The following is a 7085-nucleotide window of genomic DNA, read 5'->3' on the forward strand; positions in this document are numbered from 1 at the left end:
CCCCCACCCCCACCAGGCTGCTCTCTGGAAGCTCATTAAGGTCCATCTGGAGGTGTTCAGAGAGCGACTGGGAGGACTGTCCTGGGCTGACCCTCCTGGTGGGCCCTTTCTCAGCTGCCCTCCGAGGAGGTGTCTCTGGAATGGGTCAGTGGCTCTGCCCAGGTTCTGCCCCAGCTATCCTGGGCATGTCATCCCGGGTATTGCTTGCTGAGCCTGGTTCCCAGGGGTATCCCTGAGACAGCCGGGGAAGTAGTGGCTAGAGGTGCTGGTACCCAAGGGGCACAGGCGCATGACCACAGGTACCGAGGCCTCAGGTAAGGGAGCAAAACCCCTCTCTAGAGACCTTGGAGCCCTGCGAGGGTCTGCAGTTATAGCCACTCTGGCAACACGGAGATCCGCGGTTCACACAAAGGAAGGGGAGGCACTCGCATTACCCGCAAACGCCCAAATGGGAGGAAGACACGTGTGTTCGCAGATGGGCCTGCCATGGCCTCTCGGAGAGTAGAATTATTATGGAGTCATGATTCTGTGGCTAAACTTTTAAAAGAATCCTGTTCGAGATGCCTCCCCAAATTGTTGCTGGTGAAAAGAGACAATGTCTGCAATTTGCTTCAGATTAGTGATGCCCCGGGGCGTGCCTGGGAGAGACAGATGGAACAAGATTTAGTTAATCATTTGTATTAGTTTGCCACGGCTGCAAAGAGGAAGAAGAAAGAGGAAGGGAGGGAGGGAGCGAGAGAAGGGAAGAAAGAGAGGAAAAGAAAGGAGGAAACTGATGCCCAGATTGGGCTCCAGGGGGTGGTTCTCTGCCTCCCTGGAGACCGATATGGGAACCTGGGGGTAAACCACCATCAGAAGGGCAGCAGAGAGGACACAGGTGGGGGTGGGGCTATGTTGGTTCCTCTCTCTTTACTCGGAGCCTCCCCCCACCCCAGCTTCATCCCTTTGGGAGGAGAGAGCAGATCAGCTCCTGGAAGGCGAGGAAACAGGCCTCCCCTCGCCAGGCCCTCTCCATCACCCTGTCAGCCTCCCCTAGAGAGGCCGGAGGGCAGGGGCAGGAGGGCAGTGACAAGGACCTGGCCTACGGCAGGGGGCGGAACAAACTGAGACGGTGCTTGTAACGTGCTGGCACAGAGCAGGAGCAATAGCTCTTCACCCCCTGCCCACTCCCCCACCCACAGGTTGGCCCGCAATCTAGCGCAGGCGCAGGGAGGGAGGGTGCTTCAGAGATGAGCATCCGATTGCCGGAGCCGCCTGGCCCTACCTGTGCCCTTCCCCGGGGCCAGGAATCAAGGGACCCCTCTAGACTGTTCTTCCAAGTCTGCACTCGCCCAGACACAACCTGTTCAGAGAGCTGATGGGTGGAGAGTAACTGAGGACCTATGTCATCGGTCCCCGCACACACGTTACACATGTGCGCCCTGGTCTAACCCCTTCTCTTCTCTACCCTCCTGGGACTGTAGCTTATGCTCAGGCACATCTCCTTTTCAGCTGGGAACACTCACAGTTTGCGGGGGAGCAGGGTATGAGGGGGGCGGAGGGTGTGGGCAGAGAAGAGGAGCCTTTAACGTGCTGGTCCTGCGTTCCAACAGCTTCAGCAGCGACCCCACACCAGGGTCTCGGGGCTGAATAAGTCCCCTCTGTGCTGCCTCCAGCCCACAAGTCGGGAAAGAAGTGACATCTGAATCAATGGGGCACCACTCTTAAGGCAGCAGCGGCCTTCCCTTGAAGTGATCTGCAGTATGAGAGGACATTTCTGTTTTTCGTGGATGACATAATTGCCATAATTGATAGTGGGGGACAAGGACAGCAGGGAGGGAGGGGGGCAGGATGAGTCCTCCAGGAGGCAGACCTTGAGGGGGAAGGGGGTGTTCTGAGGCTGGGGGAGCCAGGACAGAGAAGCCAGCTGGGCCCCTACCCTCTACATGGCCCCCACCAACATTCTCAGCCTGGCCCCCTGCCGTGCTCACCCACACACACACTCACACATGCACTTGCAGGCTCTCACCCACCAAACCAATGTCCACAGTCACTCATTCTCAAACATTCACACACACACACACACACACACACACACACACATACTCGGTTACTCAGCCCCACTCACCTGCGCTTCCAGCCTTCTGCATAATGTTTGCTACTTTGTGGTGGCAGATAGGGGTGGCTGCTGCATCCAAAACCTCCACGGTGGGAAGGGGACAGGGGACAGTCCCCAGCTAGGTGCACACCAGGGAAGTAGGGACTTCGCCTAATAAAACTGGTTCTTAATAAAAAAGGCACCTTCAATAATATCACACCCAACGCACAGAATCCGCACCAGAGCTCCAGGGTGTGGAATACAGATTGTGCTCTGCCTAAGAGGCCTGGGGTGTGGGGTGCACTGAGACCCAGCTCCCATGTCACTCTCCCAGTCACAGGGCAACCAGCCACCAGGAAGACCCCATAAGGGCCAGTGTGCATGCCCACACACCCATGTATGTGATCCACATGCTTGAAGTTACAGTCTATGCAAGCACATTCAGGCACCACTCGTGCATCCATGACCACCAGCATGCCAACGAAGTGCATGGCCACATTCAGGCACAAAGCTCTCTTCCTTCCTGGGCTCCCTCTCGGGGCCCCGGCACAGGTTCTTGTGGCTGGTCCTCGGTCTAGGCCCTGAACCCCAAGGAATCCTGCCTGAAGAACAGGATCCAAGGACCAGGTCGGTCCCCCCAAAATGACTCCACCTGTTCCCTCTTGCCTGGCACCAGGATGAGGCTACTGCCCCAACAGTCCCAGCTGAGGGGAGAGGCCAGGTACTGCGGCCCCCACTAAGTAGCCAAGGAGATGGCCCAGTCACCTCTGGCATCTGCAGTGGGTGTGTGGGTGTCTGGGCCCTGCCTCCGGGAAGTCCTGGCTCCCACCTGTCAGACCTGTCAGCCTCTGGGAGCCAAACAGGGGAGAGGCCACGTTCACATCCATGATTTCTAAGTGAGCCAGACCCTCTAAATGAGGCTGCAGGGTTCAACCACCCACAACCCAGGAAGCACAGGGGGGAGGCCACCGGGCAGGCCTTGGGACACCCAGCTTTAATGGCCTCACTGTCCCGTGACTCCTGAAACTCTCATCTTCTCTGGGCCTCCCTACAAGAGGCTCTCCAGCGGACAGAGTCCTGGGTGGGGCCCCAGGACCACACACCTCTGCCCAGGCTCCAGGCCCTGAAAGGGGGGAGGGGTGGACAGAAGCTCCAGCCCACACCTTCCTTGGAGCTGCCCCCATCCCCCACACAGAGCAGGGTCCAGCCCCAGGGGCACCCCTGCCCTGGGGTTGGGGTGAGCAGGTTCTGGCGCCTCCCTGCCACCCGCCACCCCCCACCCCAGCTCCATGCCGCCTCCTCAGGTTTAAGGGGGAGGGGAGGGGGAGGAGCATCCACGTTCTCTAGGGAGCAGAGGGAAGCCCCGAGAAGTGACCCCGTTTCTGAATGAAATTGAGCTGCCATTTTCATCTTCTTCCCAAATGTCAGCAGCGTTAGATCAGATTAGGAGCTAATCTCTTGCCAAAATTCATTTCGGAACAAGAGAGGTGGCGGTGGGTGGGGTGGAGTTGATTGTTTGTTTGGGTATTTCCCCGCCCCCTACACACACACTTTCCTGTTACCTGGGCGCGAGTAGGGGGTGAAAATCGGAATAGACGCACTGAGGCCCGAGGGAGGCCTGGGGACAGGAGGCAGGCGCCGGCCCTGCGCTCCGCAGTCGCGCTCCGCCAGCGAGCAAGGCGGCTGTTCTCCGAAAGCTCCCATGGCTCCAGGCCCCGGGCGTCCTTCTCGGCCCGGAGAGGACGAGAACCCTCGGCCGGAGCCCCCTCCCCCCACCCCCACCCCCACACACACCGAGGGACAGGCACTGGGCGGGTTTCAATACCCGCAGGCGTCCTCCCTGCCAGAGGTCCCGCCCCGCCTCCAGCAGCTCACCGGGCAGGCAGGCGCGGGTGGTAAAAAGGGAAAGGAGAAGCCATCGCGACCAGAGAGAGAGGAGGAAGGAGAGAAATAAACGCCCAAATGCACTGGTCAGTACCTGCAGGAGGCCACAGCCGCTGGCCTGAATGCATAATGACCCCCAAGCGAAAATTCCCCATCTAATTTGATATTTGCTTCTTTGCAGAAGCTATAGCCTTCGTAAATAATATACAAAGTAAGAAACCTAATCCCGCCTGCTAGAATGTTTAATTCATCATTATGCGAGCTAATTGGAAGGTGATTATATGGTAATTGCTCATTAGTGGTGTATATTTATCGCTGTACCTTATGTCAAGGCCATGGGAATTGTGTAGAGTCTGTTCTCTCATTTCAAGGATCAATTTCAGAAGCAGGAGCAAAGCAGGCAAGATCAAGTTCTTCCTGCCGTCAGGGTCCAGCCCAGGGCTGTGGAGACCTGCGCTATATATAGGGCCTGGAGCTTGGGGCCCGGCTGAGCGGAGAGCCTGGAGGTGCGGCGTAGCCAGCCCACTGCCAGGCAAAGCCGGTCCTCCCTTCCCGAGAGAGGCGAGGTGTGCGGCTGGGGAACCCGGGAGGTTTTCAAACGACCCCATCCCAGGCACCTCCCAGGCCCTTCCTGGGCGTCTTGGCCTCGAGGCTTCTTCCGGGAGAAAGACCTTCCCCCTGCGCTTTCTCGGGCGCCTCCTGCGCTGTGCGGAGGGGCAGTCGCTGTGGGTGGAAAGGGAGACCGGAGCGGGAAGGTGAGGTTTGACTTGAAGGGAAAGATCGAATTCAGAGTGTGAGGACCGGGGATCTCTCCCCCATGGGACCCCCAATGAGTCAGCCAACTCCCAACTCCTCCCCAAAAATTAGCTCAGTTCCCCCACCCAGCGGACTCGGGTGCTTGGCCGGTGGGCAGCCTGGTTCATGCAAAGGGAGGAGGAACTCGGGCTCTCTCCGGGGTTGATGAACTCAAAGCACAAAGAAAGGCAGGACATAAGCCCAACCCAGCTCCCAGGCCAGCGCCTGGGCGGGGAACGTGGGGAGGCAGGGAAACAGGTCTGAAACCCCCAGGGGGCGGAGGAAAGAGGTGGGCCCAGTCTGCAGGTGGGAGCGGGGGCAGACGCAAGGCCTTGAGCCTCCGAAGCTTGATGGCTGCAGCCCGGGCACTTGCACGTGGGCACGATCTTTGGCGCGCTCTGGCGCCCCCTCAGAGGAGTGCCAGGCGCCTTTGCCCACCTGGACCCCAGCCCGTGGCCCCCAGTACCCTTACCAGCAGCCCTGGGGCCCTCCCAGTCGCCCCCCTCTCCAGGTCGGGCAACAGGCTCTAATGAACAAAAGGCCAATTAGAGGCTGGGGCGCGGCTGATGAATGGACCTTTCGCTTTCAAGTGTGGCACCGCCTCGCCTTTCCTGGCGCACAGGGTCGCGCTGGGAGAAGCCGCCTCCCCAAGCGGGGTCACTACTGGGGTCAGCAAGTTCTCAAAACTCCCACTTCCCCCAGCTACGGGGCTGCTCTGGGGAAGTAAGTCGGGGGGCGGTGAGTGGAGCCGCGAACAAGGCGCGCCTACGGCCCGCAGCTGGGCCTCCATCCGGCCCGTCGACCCAACGCCTTAGGCCCGGTTCCCCCGCCGCCAGGCCCGCGGCCGCTCTGAACAGGCAGCAAGTAAATCACACGCTGATTGCTGGAGTCATACAGGCCGGCCTAGGAAAATGCAGTTACCGAAAACGACTGTTGTTGGCCAAACTCCGGAGCCAGTGGTGCGCTGTGGGAATTACACCCCAACTCAGGCCTCCTCACTCCACACACACACACACACACACACACACACACACACACGCCTGGATCCCAAGAAACACGCAAATACTGCCGGGGCGCTGGGCGTGGGCACCATCACACAGGAACCCCCACGCAGACACGAAATGTCACTGAGAGAGAGAGAGACGCTGAGGCCATTCCCATCATCTGATTTACAACCACTGCCGGACTCCCAGATGGCCACTGTGCACGCAGGTTCCATACACAACTGTACTCCAGGCGCTCTAACTACCGCCGCACAACTACACGTTCCTGCCCAACTCAGTACAACTCTAGAGGCACGAGGAAAGCTGGGCAGCTGGACACTCACAACGACACAGCAGCACTGATCTCTCCAGCCTCTCACGCAGTCAGCACGACTAGCATCTACACATCCTGCCTTGGTCCTGGCTCAGACACACAGCTACATCTCCACACAAACACAACTGTTTCCCGGGCCCAACTCACACATGCCACCTATGCAAACACACAAGCGCGGCCTCTCGCCCTAACTTAACATCCACACCCCTATTTCGACTTGCAACTGCACACACGCGGCAGCCCAGCCCACAGGACCGCGCCGCAGACCAGGGCTGGGTGGCCAGGCCTCCCAACGGCCAGAGGCCCTCCCCAGGCGGCCCTGGAGTCCCGGACTTTGTTGCCTGCTACCCAGGCGAGGCGGGGACAGGGAGGAGCCGAGGTTCCCACGGCTGCGGCGCGCAGGCCCGAGCCCCCTTTCTGCCTGGCCCGCTTGGCCCGGCTCTCTGCCTGCCACAATCCACCCCTAGCACAAAAGTGGCCCGGCAGGTTCCGGGCCTCCCCGGGCCTCCGCCAACGCACCCGCTGCAGCTCTACTTGGCTGCCAGGAGCAGAGTCAGAGGGAGCGGGGGCCACCGGACCCTCAGAAGGAGAAGCAGAAAGGGGTCATGCCCCCGGTGGGGGTCCAAGGTTTCTCCCCCCTCCAGAGTTGCTGATGCCCGAACTCAAAACGCAAGCTGAACCCACGTGTACCTTGCAGGCAGGAGAATGTAGTTGGGGCACACAGGCAATATACAGCCCTTTTGACTCGCTCTGGGAAATGCCGACTAGGAATGGCCCACAGGTAATCAACAAGGGAGCCGGACGTGGATCAAACATGTCAACTACGTTCTGATGTTGGGCAACGGGCAGGACACCAGGCCGCATGCGTGCGGTTTGCCATGTTCAGGGAGGAACACGGAACCTGGCCCTCGATGCCCACAGAGCCCTGCCGGTGCCTCCAGGGCTGGCACCCAGGAAACACCAGAGAGGACCCGGCCCGGGACACACAGCTCCCACGCACCCCTTGCCCGAA

The sequence above is a fragment of the Myotis brandtii genome, unplaced genomic scaffold, assembly GCF_000412655.1.
Source record: "Myotis brandtii unplaced genomic scaffold, ASM41265v1 scaffold604, whole genome shotgun sequence".
Classification (NCBI taxonomy): domain Eukaryota; kingdom Metazoa; phylum Chordata; class Mammalia; order Chiroptera; family Vespertilionidae; genus Myotis; species Myotis brandtii.